The following is a 12,502-nucleotide window of genomic DNA, read 5'->3' as shown; positions in this document are numbered from 1 at the left end:
GAGAGAGAGGGAATCTTCCATTTGTCTGTCTTAGTCCCTGACCAGTTACAGCCCTGCTTCTGTTCCTGTAGCCTAAGGGATTTTCCATATGGGTAACACTCAGTGGCCACCTGAATCACACTGTGAGCCGTTTCCACCTCTTGGCAGTAATTCTGGATTATTTCCCCCTTTCTGCATCTTTGGGGTCCACAGGGGAAAAACTTACTCCACTGTCAAATAATAGTTGCACCCACAGTGCAGTGACCAGCCTGAATCAAAGACAGGCCCAGAGTCCAGGGCTTATGACTCCAGTATCAGCGTGGATCTTTATGCCAGGGCATCCTTTAGTGTCCAGAAAGAGCCTCTCACCCTGAAGACAGCATTTGATGCGCAGGTCCCTGGACACCTGCCTGAGAACCTCATATTAAAAAATGTACATGCCCAGGCCCCTTGATTTACTGGATTAGAATCTCTGGGGGGTAGGCCTAGGAATCTCCAAGTCAACAAGCCTTGCCAGATGGCTGTAATGCACATAAAAGTTTGAGAACCAGAGTGTTACAGTTTCTCCATCTACCGTGACAGTCATTTAGAAAACTCCCACCCAGAATAGACCGTACAAAAGCTCAGGGGCAAGAACCTGTAGGATGAATCAGTCTTGCTGTAAGGAAATGGCAGTAAAACCTGTGTGTCTGGAACATTGGGCGGCAGGCAAAGTGGAGGGTGTGGTAAGGTTAGAAGGCAAGTAATTTGTCCATGAATGACCCGCGATTCTTTCATTTTTACATTGCCCTCACTGTGTGATATAAATGTTCCTGGGTAAACTCTAAGTTTCGATACCCTCCGTCCCAAATTCTCAGAGCTGGATATCTGTACTCTGCTGACTTACTACAGGTAAAAGAGCTTCTTGCTTAACAACACTAATAAGGGTAAAATGCACAGAGATGGGGGCTGGAGCTAGCTACATTGTACAAAGGCCCAGAAAAGAGAAATCCTGAAGGCTTTTGTGAAGGAAAGGGGTTCAGTAAAGCCCATGCCCATTTCCAGGGACACTCTGCCACAGGAAGGGTGAGGACAAGCTCCAGTTCCTCAGAGTTTTCTTAAAGCACGTTTGGGACCCCAGGGGACATGGGAGCTGTGGAGGGAACCTGCCACACAACATGCCATATCCGTTTTCAGAGGGTGTCAACACCCTCCTTCCCACACCTGCTGTTCCCAAATATCACAACCTGATTTTTTTCTCCAACCTCCTGTCTTGATGATGATGATTAAATATTCATGGAATGCTGCGATGCCAGCATACTTTGTGAAATTTCAGATACCTTTTTTTAAAAAAAAAAAAAAAAGGGAAGCTTTTATTTTTTTTTAGCTTGTTTCAATTTTGAAAAGAGGTAAAAAGAATAACAAATGCAATGACTAGAAAAGTAGATAATGAACAAAGAAGCTAGTATCCTAGGTTTTCACAATTGTGTTTTAAGCCAAAAAGTGTCCCACTCTAAGAAAAAAGTAGGGTCCAGGCTTGGTGGCTCACGCCTGTAACCCAGCACTTTGGGAGACCGAGGTGGGTAGATCACCTGAGATCAGGAGTTCAAGACTACCCTGGCCAACATGGTGAAACCCCATCTCTACAAAAATACGAAAATTAGCCAGGCATGGTGGTGGGCGCCTGTAATCCCAGCTACTCAGGAGGCTAAGGCAGGAGAATCGCTTGAACCTGGAAGGTGGAGGTTGCGATGAGTGGAGATCGTGTCACTGCGCTCCAGCCTGAGCGACAGAGAGATACTCTGCCTAAAAAAGAAAAATAAAAGAAAGAGAAAAGAAAAAGAGCAAAACTCAGAATTTATGAAACAAAGACATGAAGGAACAATTGTTCACCATATAAAAAAATCTTCTCTTTTACCATGAGTTTCTTGTAAGTAGCAAAGTTCCCAAATTCATGCAAAATACAAGTAAATGCATGTAGATATCTATGTCTTATTTATTTGTTTATTATGCAAAAAGTTTACCTTATTTGAAAACAATGCATATTTTTTGAGAACCAAAGACGATTAGCTAAAAGTATCATCTTATCCACTTGTTTTCAGAATGAGTCTCAGCGAGGGTCCCACCAATGTGCATCAGGGACTGCCCTGCTAGACAAGCAGGGCCAAGAGGGTAGAGCCGAAGGGTGCTCACTCCATCCCAACCCCAGCAACTCCACTGCTATTCAGGAATATATTGGCAGTACCTGTAAAGTCGTGGAGAAGCCCTAATGGCACACATAGAAGCCTAATTCCTTAATTTTACATTCTGGGAAACTAAGGCACAGAGGAACGTGACTGCTGCAAAGTCATATCTTGAATTTTAATTTCAGTCTGGTATTTCCTTTTCACTGGAAATTGTTTTCCCATAAAAGTCATCATTTTATTAAAGAAGCAGGTGTATCACCTATGAATGTTAGGGTTTTAAGCCTAAAACTGGTAAATCATCACCATAACCAAAACAATTGGCTATAACAAACTTGACATTTTTAAAGGTCTTCAGATTAGCTGGCCTGTGTCAGAGTTGACCACAGTTCTGTCTTGAATCATAACACAGATAACTCGAGCGAACATGTACCAAAATTTTACTTAAAATACCAACTAAAGCAAGGTGTTATCAAGATGAATCAATGCCTCAGACAGAAATAGAGAAAAAATTAAGAACCCCATGTTTTTTTGTTTTGTTTCGTTTTTTGAGATGGAGTTTCTCTCTTGTTGCCCAGGCTGCAGTGCAATGGCGCCATCTTGGCTCACTGCAACTTCCACCTCCTAGGTTCAAGCGATTCTCCTGCCTCAGCCTGCCCAGTAGCTGGGATTACAGGCACCTGCCACCATGTCTGGCTAATTTTTTGTATTTTTAGTAGAGATGGGGTTTCACCATGTTGGCCAGGCTTGTCTCGAACTCCTGACCTCAGGTCATCCACTCGCCTGGGCCTCCCAAAATGCTGGGATTACAGTCATGAGCCACCACGCCCGGCCTAAGAACCCCATGTTAAATCAACTTGCATCTTAAATTTATTTCTAATTATTTAGCAAATACTTATGCAGTGCTTATCATGTGCCAGAAACTGCCATAAATCCCTTATAAATATTAATCACTTAGTTTCTACAACAACCTCTAATGAAGGTACTATATATTACTGAAATTTTATAGGTGGGAAAATTGGGCACAGGGAGAGATCTGGTTCTCTCTCCGAATTTCCCCACTTGTATCTTATGTCTAGAGCAACCTGGATTCATCTGTTTTTGAATGATCCCCTAGCGTTTCTAGTCTTTAGCTTTACTGCGCTTTTAATTTGGAACATGAAATGCTGTTTTTCTCTCTCTTCCATACCAGCCATCAAAGACCCACATGTTATTATCTGGCTGTTACTAGAGCCAGATGTAAACTCCACCACTTCCAAATTCTGATAGCAACTCATTGTATCTTTGTTGTCATATTACTTACCCTCCTGCTCAAAAAAAGCTTTCAATGTTTCCTTATTGCAAATCAAACTGAGTACAAAATTATTATCCTGTCCTTAAAGACTTGTAACAATAATGTTTCATCCTTATTCCCCATTGTTTCTTTTTGCATATCATGTTCTCTAGCCAAACTAAACTGTCAGCATTTCCCAAACATGTCTCACAAGCTGCTACACCCCTGCTTTTCTTAGAATGGTCCTTCTTTGGCCAGGTGCAATGGCTCATGTCTGTAATCCCAGCACTTTGGGAGTCCGAGGCGGGTGGATCACAAGGTCAAGAGTTCAAGACCAACCTGGCCAAGATGGTGAAATCCTCTCTGTACTAAAAACTATAAAAAAAATTAGCCGGGCATGGTGGCAGGTGCCTGTGATCCCAGCTACTCGAGAGCCTGGGTCAGGAAAATCACTTGAACCCGGGCAGCAGAGGTTGCAATGAGCCAGGATCATGCCACTGCACTCCAGCCTGGGTGGATAGAGTGAGACTCCGTCTAGAAAAGAAAGGAAGGAAGGAAGGAAGGAAGGAAGGAAGGAAGGAAGGAAGGAAGGAAGGAAGAAAGAGAGAGAAAGAAAGAAAATTGCCCTCTTCCTAGAGTCCTTCCCCATCACCTCCACATAGAGAAAGTTTTCACAGCCTCAAAGATTCTGTTCTAAAGTTATCTCCTCCATGAAGCTCTCTCCATTTCTCCTCACACCTCCACTATTCAGAAGCTACCTGCCTTCACCTTGACCCTCCATATCCTTTTACCTTTTTCACAGCACATGCAGTATCTGCCTTACAATATAATTATTTCTAGACTATTGTCATTCCCTGATTAATCTGAGAGCTCTTTGATGGTAAGAGCTGTCACATTAGTCACTGAAAGTACCATTATTGCTGCCATATAATAGATATTTAATAAACATTTCATAGAATGATATAAAATGAAGTGGATAAAGAGTGAAAAAATGGATAAAGGTATAGGCACAATTATTTTCTTTAGAACCTATTGCCAGGCTTTTGGGCCTGAGGGATGGTATATTTTGTACAGTTTTTGCACCCAGGAAAGGTAGTTGCTGAGAATGGTAAGGCAATGTGGACGAGAAGAACAAAACAGAAGAATCTGCTACTTATTAAGCTAGGAGGCAATAAGCACTCTAATACGCATGTAATATATTTGAGTCTTTTGGTTTTTACAATATTTCTCCATTTATGGCAGAAGAAACTGAGGAGAAACAAGTGAATAACTTGCCCCAAGGCCACAGAGATAGTCCAATTCTGAAGCTCCTTTCCATGACATACTGCTTCCATAACAAAAGAAAAATGAGAGAGGCCATGCCTGTTCCCTCCAGCCCTCACCCCCACGATAATTCTATACTCGATTACCTCTGCAGTTGTGTGTAATAAAAGACAATAAACAATGTATGCTAACACTTCCTAAATGCCTATCACACACCAGTGAATTAACATGTACTTCACATCATCCTAAATTCTCCTGATCATCCCAGGAGGCAGCCATTACCAATCTTATTACAAGGAAGGAATACAATGAAGTTCTGTGTCCAGGCCATGCCACAGGGCAAAGCCAAAAATCCAATCCAGGCCATTAGGAGGCACGCTTTCAATTTTGCCTCATTGCCTCTTCTCCACAGATCCTAGCCATAAGTGGCATATAAGAGATTCTCAACAGCAACAACAACGACAAAAAAATGAATAAATAAATAAAGAAGGAATTCATTACTACCTTGAATATGAAGAACACGCTAAGTATTTTCCGTGTGATGATCTCAATTTTCATCCCCCAGAGAAGAGTATCCTTGGAAACAGGTCTGGCAGGTAAACAGGGCGGGGCAAGGCCAGCATTCCAACACTTCCCTCTGAGCTTTTGCCTTTCCCTGGAGTGCTTTGATTTTGATTCCTGTTGCCACCACCCAGCCTAGTCCCTATCTCCCTGGGTTGGGGAGTTGGGTTGGGGAGGATGAGAGAGAAACACTATCTCTCCTTTCTTCTGAGCTCAAGGTAAACATAATCTTTTTCCTTGTTTTCCTTTGCACAACTGAGACAGGCTGACACATTCAAAATGAAATTTACTAAATGCTGAGAAAAACCTAAATGGAAGTAAAGAAAATTACAACAGCACAAAATAGATGACTGATCCCGAGACTTCTAATTAAAGTGGAGGAGGGATTTACTGAGCACCAAATTTTATCACATCTTTCCCCAGCCAAAAATTATCTTAAATCATCTAAATCACTTGCACAGGGTTCTTCCCTCCTCACTGCCATGTGAGATCATCTTCCCACTGTGAAGAAGAAATCACCCAATCAAATCTCTAGTCAACCCGACAATTGACTGGGATCTTTTCATTCATTCCACGTTTCTCCTTCAGAAGAGTCAACTCAGGACCCTTCCTCCCAGAGGTGCTGACATCCTTAAGCTTCGAGGAGGGCTGCAGCCCATCTCAGCTCAGGCTAACAGCTCTGCCCACTTCCTCTTTAGCATTCAGTTGATGCCCCCCCTGACCACCCACACACCATCCACCACACAGGCCTTCCTTTGGAATTTGAATTTTAGGATTTATTATGAGATTAATCACAGAGTGACAATCTCTGACCCCCTCACACACACACTTCTTTGAAATGCTCGTGAAAACTGATGACAGTGGGTCTTTGCAGCACACACACACACACACACACACACACAAATACTCCATCAAAGCATCATCTACCTCAAAAACCTTCACCCCAGGACTGTGCGTATGAATCTGCAGTGCCTGAAATAGGAAACAGGTGCCCAACTTCTCATTTCCCATTCCACACTGCACTCCTAATACCAAGAACAACATGCCAGAGAATTAAACCACGCCAGCCACTGAAATCAGATCATTCCAGTTTGGGACTCATGGCTGACTTCAGATTGCTAGTAATAACAGGAACACAAAATTAACAACATCAGTATGAACAAACATTGCTGCTTTAGATAGTGCTGTACTCTTTAGTTTAAGTGGGAGTTGTACGAGATCATAAGGACAGGAGATGTGACTGTCCTTCCCTCTTCCCAACCAACTCCTCCAGAATCATCTCTCACTTTCACCTCAATTATCCGTCTCTATTATCTTGACATAACACGCTAGTTGATGCATCTTTGCCATTACCTATCTTATTCCCTGTACCTGACATGCCACCTCCACTTGGTAGCATATGCCACACACCTGAGACCTCTTCCTTGTGAAACCTGTCATAATTCCCAGAGTTGGGTCTGCTCTTGCATTTCTCTTCATTTTAAAACCTGAAATAAATAACTTTTTTATGTGTATGGCTCAAATGAATTATAATGTTAAGCTTTTTACAAGTTTATTATGATTTCGCATTGAAACAAAAAGTTGTGAAAACAAAATGGCACAAACCCGGGCAGCAGGGTGTACATGTGGCGTGAGAGGAACACACCTTCATGGGCATCGGAACAACTGCCTGCTACTCCAAAGAAAATCCCGGAGACAGCAAATGTCACTTTTTCAACAGCTTTCAAAATAATGCTTCTTAAGAGGAAAATTGCCTTTGTCTGGGGCAAAAAGAAAAAAAAAAAACAAAAAAAACTTGATGAGCTCTTTGGATAGAAAAGTAGAAAAGGTACTTTTGAGGACACCTTCAGACAAGTGGGCAAAACAACAGTGGTAAAATGAGAGCAATTTCATTTTAGACCTCGGATGAGGGAGCGCAAAAGGAAAACAGCAGAGCTATGAAGTGAAGGAAGGAGACAAAACCCAAGATGGAGACAAACTGAACGAGATGGGCTGGGGACGGCGAAACTCCACAGTCACGGACAGGCCGAAGGGCATTTCAAGAACAGTGGTGTCTGTTCTTCCCGTTGCCTTTTTTTTTTTTTTTTAGATGGAGTCTTTCTTTGTCGCCCGGGCTGGAGTGCAGTGGTGCGATCTCAGCTCACTGCAGCCTCAGCCTCCTGGGTTCCAGCGATTCTCCTGCCTCAACCTCCTGGGTAGCTGGGATTACAGGCACATACCACTACGCCTGGGCAATTTCTGTATTTTTAGTAGAGATGGGGTTTCGCCATGTTGGCCAGGCTAGACTCGAACTCCTGATCTCAGGTGATCTGCCTGCCTTGGCCTCCCAAAATGCTGGTATTACAGGTGTGAGCCACGGCACCCGGCCCCATTGCAAGTTTTTAAAATGCTTTAGATCCCTCAACCTTCAGTTCCCCCAGCTGCATAAGGAGAATAATAGTGAAACCTAGTCCACACGACTGTGTGGGGCACTAAGCAAGTGAAGCAGGGTAAGAGCAGTTCAAAAGCCAGGAAATAAGGATGGTTTCTATTTCCTGTCATAATTGGTTTCAGGGGTCCTCCAATGGTAAGTGACTATGATGTCGACATTCAGTATCTGTTTGACTATAAAAGATTTGGCCAGAATCTTTGTTTGATAAATGTGCCCCCCTGAGAAGCAAAAGAATGATGCAACATATATAAAGTCCCACAGTAAATAACATCCTAACAGGACGCACTTGCTAAATGCACCTGCTTATTTATGTGAGCCTTTGTTTGTCTCTCCAACATACACTGTATAATACTCAATACCAGTCATTCAGTCTTGTGCTATTAGACAGGCCAGATTTGCTACAGCCAGAAGGAAAAGGAATGGGAGTCGTCATAACTCCTGTCACATGGATCCTGCAGGTCCCAACTCATCAGCGTGGCCTAGGAAGGAGGACAGGGAGGGCATTCACACCACAAATTTGCCATCCTCCTGGGAGGCAACAGCATGGTGTTCTGTTTTGTGTTTTATTTTCATGGAAACTTCCTTCAAGAGGGTCAAGGATGCTTGCTATGCTCCCTTAACAGATTAATCGCTTCCTTCTTTGCTTTTGCTGTTCTTCCTTGTCTTTCGCCAAAAGCATCATTAGGCAAACCAGAACAGAAGGTGGCCGGAACCTGGCCTGTGTGTCTGCCTCACAGAGCTCCAAGTCAGAAGGAGAGCGCCCCTCACTGAGTTCCTGGCATTTGATGTTCAGTCTGGAAAGGAAGCGTGACCATCTGCCTTGGACTCTGTCGAATGGAGCCTGTCCTCACTGCTCAGTCCCATGGACGTGTGAGTCATTGGCCACTTGGAATAGAAGTAAGGTCTCTAACTGCATCCTGAGCAATGACAGGTCTGGGGTCAGAATAAAGACCAATAGGACAGCAGGGAAAAGAAGGCAGAAGAAGTAGGTCAGTGCCTGCTCCTCGGGACCTGAGACAGAACAGTGCTGAGACCTGGATGGCTTAATGCTCGATCAAGCTTCTCTCTAAGACGCATAACAAATAGCAAGGAGAAGCAGTCCCAAGAGGGCTCTTTGAAAACATTGGCTCTAGCACACTCAATTTACAGATAGGGAAGCTGAGGCTCAAAAAGAGAGAGTGACAGCAGGTGAACAGCAAAGCCAGTCAAAATCAGGTGCTCCAACTCCCTGGCATAGCTTCTTTGACTACAATAGTATGACTTTTGTCACTGGCTGAGGATAACCAAAGCAGCACTATGGTCGCTGGTGACTGTTTCAGTGATTATCAGGTTAAGGAATCAATTCCTCAGCCTGAGGACCCCAGTGACAGACCATTAACAAGCCTCCAGATAATACAGCTTACATCAAAACAACTTTTATTTCCTAGACATTTTCTCAGCTGTGCCTTAAAATAAGAAATATATGTCTAATTTCATCGACCTCTGTGCTGCCTGCTACCATCAAAGAACAATGAAGAAATACTGATAGAGGCTGCAAAGAGGGTGTAAAATTAGGGGAAGAAAGATGACAGTGGACGTACCCATCTGACCAGCCAAGCGGGTGCATCTCCTGTGAATTTTGTCCTGGTTTAGCCTCTTAGCATAGCCAGAGCACAAAGGGTATCGCCAGGGGCTTGGACTTAAAGCCACCCCAAACAGGTCTTTGCCAGTAAAAGGCACTCTGTCCTTCCAGCTGCTCTTCACAAACTTGTAACGTTATCCCGGACTCTCTCTGCATCTCATCCATGGGTAAACATCACTGACCGTAACTCCAAAACCCACGTGTTTGTTTTCTTTTGCTGCTGGAACAAATCACTCCAAACACAGGGGTTTAACACAACGTAATTTTTTTTATCTTAGAGTTCTGGGGGTCAGGCATCTGTAGGGCTGTGTTCCTTCTAGAGGGTCTAAGAAAAAAACCTTTTCTTTGATTTTTTCGGCTTCTAGAAGCTGACTACATTCTTTGGCTCCTGGCTCCTTCTTCAGTCATCAAAGCCAGAAGCAAGCATAATACCTTTTCTGTCTCTGTTCCTTCCATCTTCACATCACCTTCTCTCTTTCTTTTTCCTTCCCAGCTTTGTTGAGTTACAATTGATAAACAAACATTGTATGTATTTAAGGTGTACAGCGTGATGTTTTCGTATAGGTATGCTATGTGAAATGATTACCACAATAAAGCTAATTAACATGTCATCACTTCTCATAGTTACTTTTCGTTTTGTGGTAAGACTATTTAACATCTACTCTCTTAGCTAATTTCAAGTATACAATACAGTGTTACTAACTATAGTCACCATGCAGTACATGAGATCTCCAAATTTATTCATCCTGCATAACTAAAACTTTGTACTCTGACCTACATCTCCCCATTTCCCTCACCCCCTAATCCCTGCTAACCAAATTCTACACTCTGCTTCTTCGAGTTCAATTTTTTTAAGATTTTACACATAAATGAGATCAGGCAGTATTTGTCTTTCTGTGCAAGGCTTATTCCACTTAGCATAATGTCCTCTGTGTTCATCTATGTTGTTACAAATGACAGGATTTTATTCTTTCTTAAGACTCGATAACTTTCCATTTTCTCTATCCATTTATCTATCAATGAACACTTCCGCTGTGGCCATATCCTTGACCCTTGCCACTTCCATACCTGGCTTCTATGAATAATCACCTTCTCTGTTTCTAACTCTGCTTGTTTTTTCTTATAAGGACCCTTATGATTATGTTGGGACCACATGGATAACCCAGAACAATCTCCTCATCTCAAGATCTCTAACCACATCTGCAAAGTCTCTGCCTTATCAAGTTTCAGGAATTAGGACACAGACATGTTAGGGGGCCATTCTTCAGCCTGCAACATAGCAACAATACTATTTTTCCGTACCTCCACCACTGCCACCCTAATCCCAGACTCTATTATCACTTACTTAATTTATTGCAGAAATTTCCTAACCAGTTTCTCTGCTTCTGTCCATCCTTCTACCCTTTGAAGTGTAATTCCAATAATGTCAATCCCCTCCTCAAAACATTTTATGGGCTCCAAGACCCCCATGATCCAGCCCAAACCACCTCCTGGTTTTTCCTCCTGCTGCTCCCCCTGGCTCCCTCTCTGCCAACCGTATTAGCCTCCACGTGGGTCCTTGAGCTTGCCAGTTGCATGCAGGCCTCAGGGCATCTTACACCTGCTGTTCGCTCTGCCTAGGACATTTTCACAGACAGGCACGTAGCTCATTCCCTTACTTCCTTCAGGTCTTTGCTCAAATGTCACTGTTTTAGCAGGAACTACTTTGACTGCCCTACTTAAAATGGACACATCTCCATAATATAGCCACCACACCCCAACCCACTCACTTTCCCTGATTTATTTTTTCTTTCTAACATTTGTCACCGTCTGATATACTATGTGTTTTATTTACCTGTTATTTTTTGTCTCAACACCCTCTCACCCTACACATACCACATAGAAATGTACACTGCAGGCCAGGCATGGTGGCTCACGCTTGTAATCCCAGCACTTGGGGAGGCCAAGGTGGGTGGATCACCTGAGGTCAGGAGTTTGAGACCAGCCTGGCCAACATAGTGAAACCCCATCTCTACTGAAAACACAACAAATAAGCCAGGCATTGTGGTGGAAACCTGTAATCCCAGCTACTTGGGAAGCTGAGGCAGGAGAATTGCTTGAACCTGGGAGGTGGAGGTTGCAGTGAGCCAAGATCACGCCATTGCACTCCAGCCTGGGCGACAGTGAGAGACTCTATGTCAAAAAAAAAAAAAAAAAATGTACACTGCATGAGGCCATGGATTTTTGCCTATTTTGCTCAGTGCTGAATCCCTAGGACCTAGAATAAGGCTTAGCCCATAGCAGACACTCTACAAATAATTGGCAAATGAATGAACTTAATCTCTCTGAATCAATGAATAAAATTACTTCTCTGAGCCTCAGTTTTTATAATCGTAAAATAAGGGTAGTCATCTTCATTTTGCCAGCTTTTCAGGAGATACGCTGGCTTTTCTCAGGTTTTGTTCTTCAGCATCAAACTCCTTTTCCAACTGCTGAAGAATATCGCATGATGTGAGTTATTGGTGAGCTGCAACGCCTTCCTTCCTTCCAAGAAACAAGCAGCTGCCTCATCCTCTCTCCACTTCGAAGCATGCTAGTGATAAATGTGTGCTCTACGTTTGGCCAATCAGGTGTTTCTACCCAAAGGGCTGGCTTTGGAGAGATGACAAGAATTCATTTAGAGTGGCTGTGATGACGTCCAGTGGCATCCAGGCATAATGCGGTCCTGGCCAGGCAATCATTGCTTAAAACTCCTCACTGTATTGGCAGTCTTCTGAGACTCGGTTCTCTTAGTCCTCTAAGATTGCCTTGTCTTCTGCCCATGGTCCAGATGTGGTCCTTTTGTCTCTCAGATCAGTCAACCCTCTATTCCTTCCAATGAGTTCTGCTTTTTGCCTACACTAGCCAGAGTTTCTGTCTTGTAACAGACTCTGTAGCAGACTCAAGGAAGCCTGCAGCAGATGCTGCTGATACTCCACCCAGATCCCATTTGCCAGCTGGATACCCATCTCCCGGCCATGGCATGTGCTGCAGCTAACAGTTTCCACACTTGATCTAGGAAGAATTACCCGGGGCTGATGGGAGCTGCCTCACCTGAGACACTTGGGGAGTGACACCGCCCCTCACCCCAAACATCCAATGACTGAATGACGCAGGGGCCAAAAAGCCCAGAAGCCTCGCCTCAGATTGGAACAATACTCCAGTGCAAATTTTACATAATTCCTCTGAATCAG

The sequence above is a fragment of the Colobus angolensis genome, unplaced genomic scaffold, assembly GCF_000951035.1.
Source record: "Colobus angolensis palliatus isolate OR3802 unplaced genomic scaffold, Cang.pa_1.0 Scaffold56, whole genome shotgun sequence".
Classification (NCBI taxonomy): domain Eukaryota; kingdom Metazoa; phylum Chordata; class Mammalia; order Primates; family Cercopithecidae; genus Colobus; species Colobus angolensis.
The sequence above is the reverse complement of the archived record's forward strand: the minus strand, read 5'-3'. Positions refer to the sequence as shown.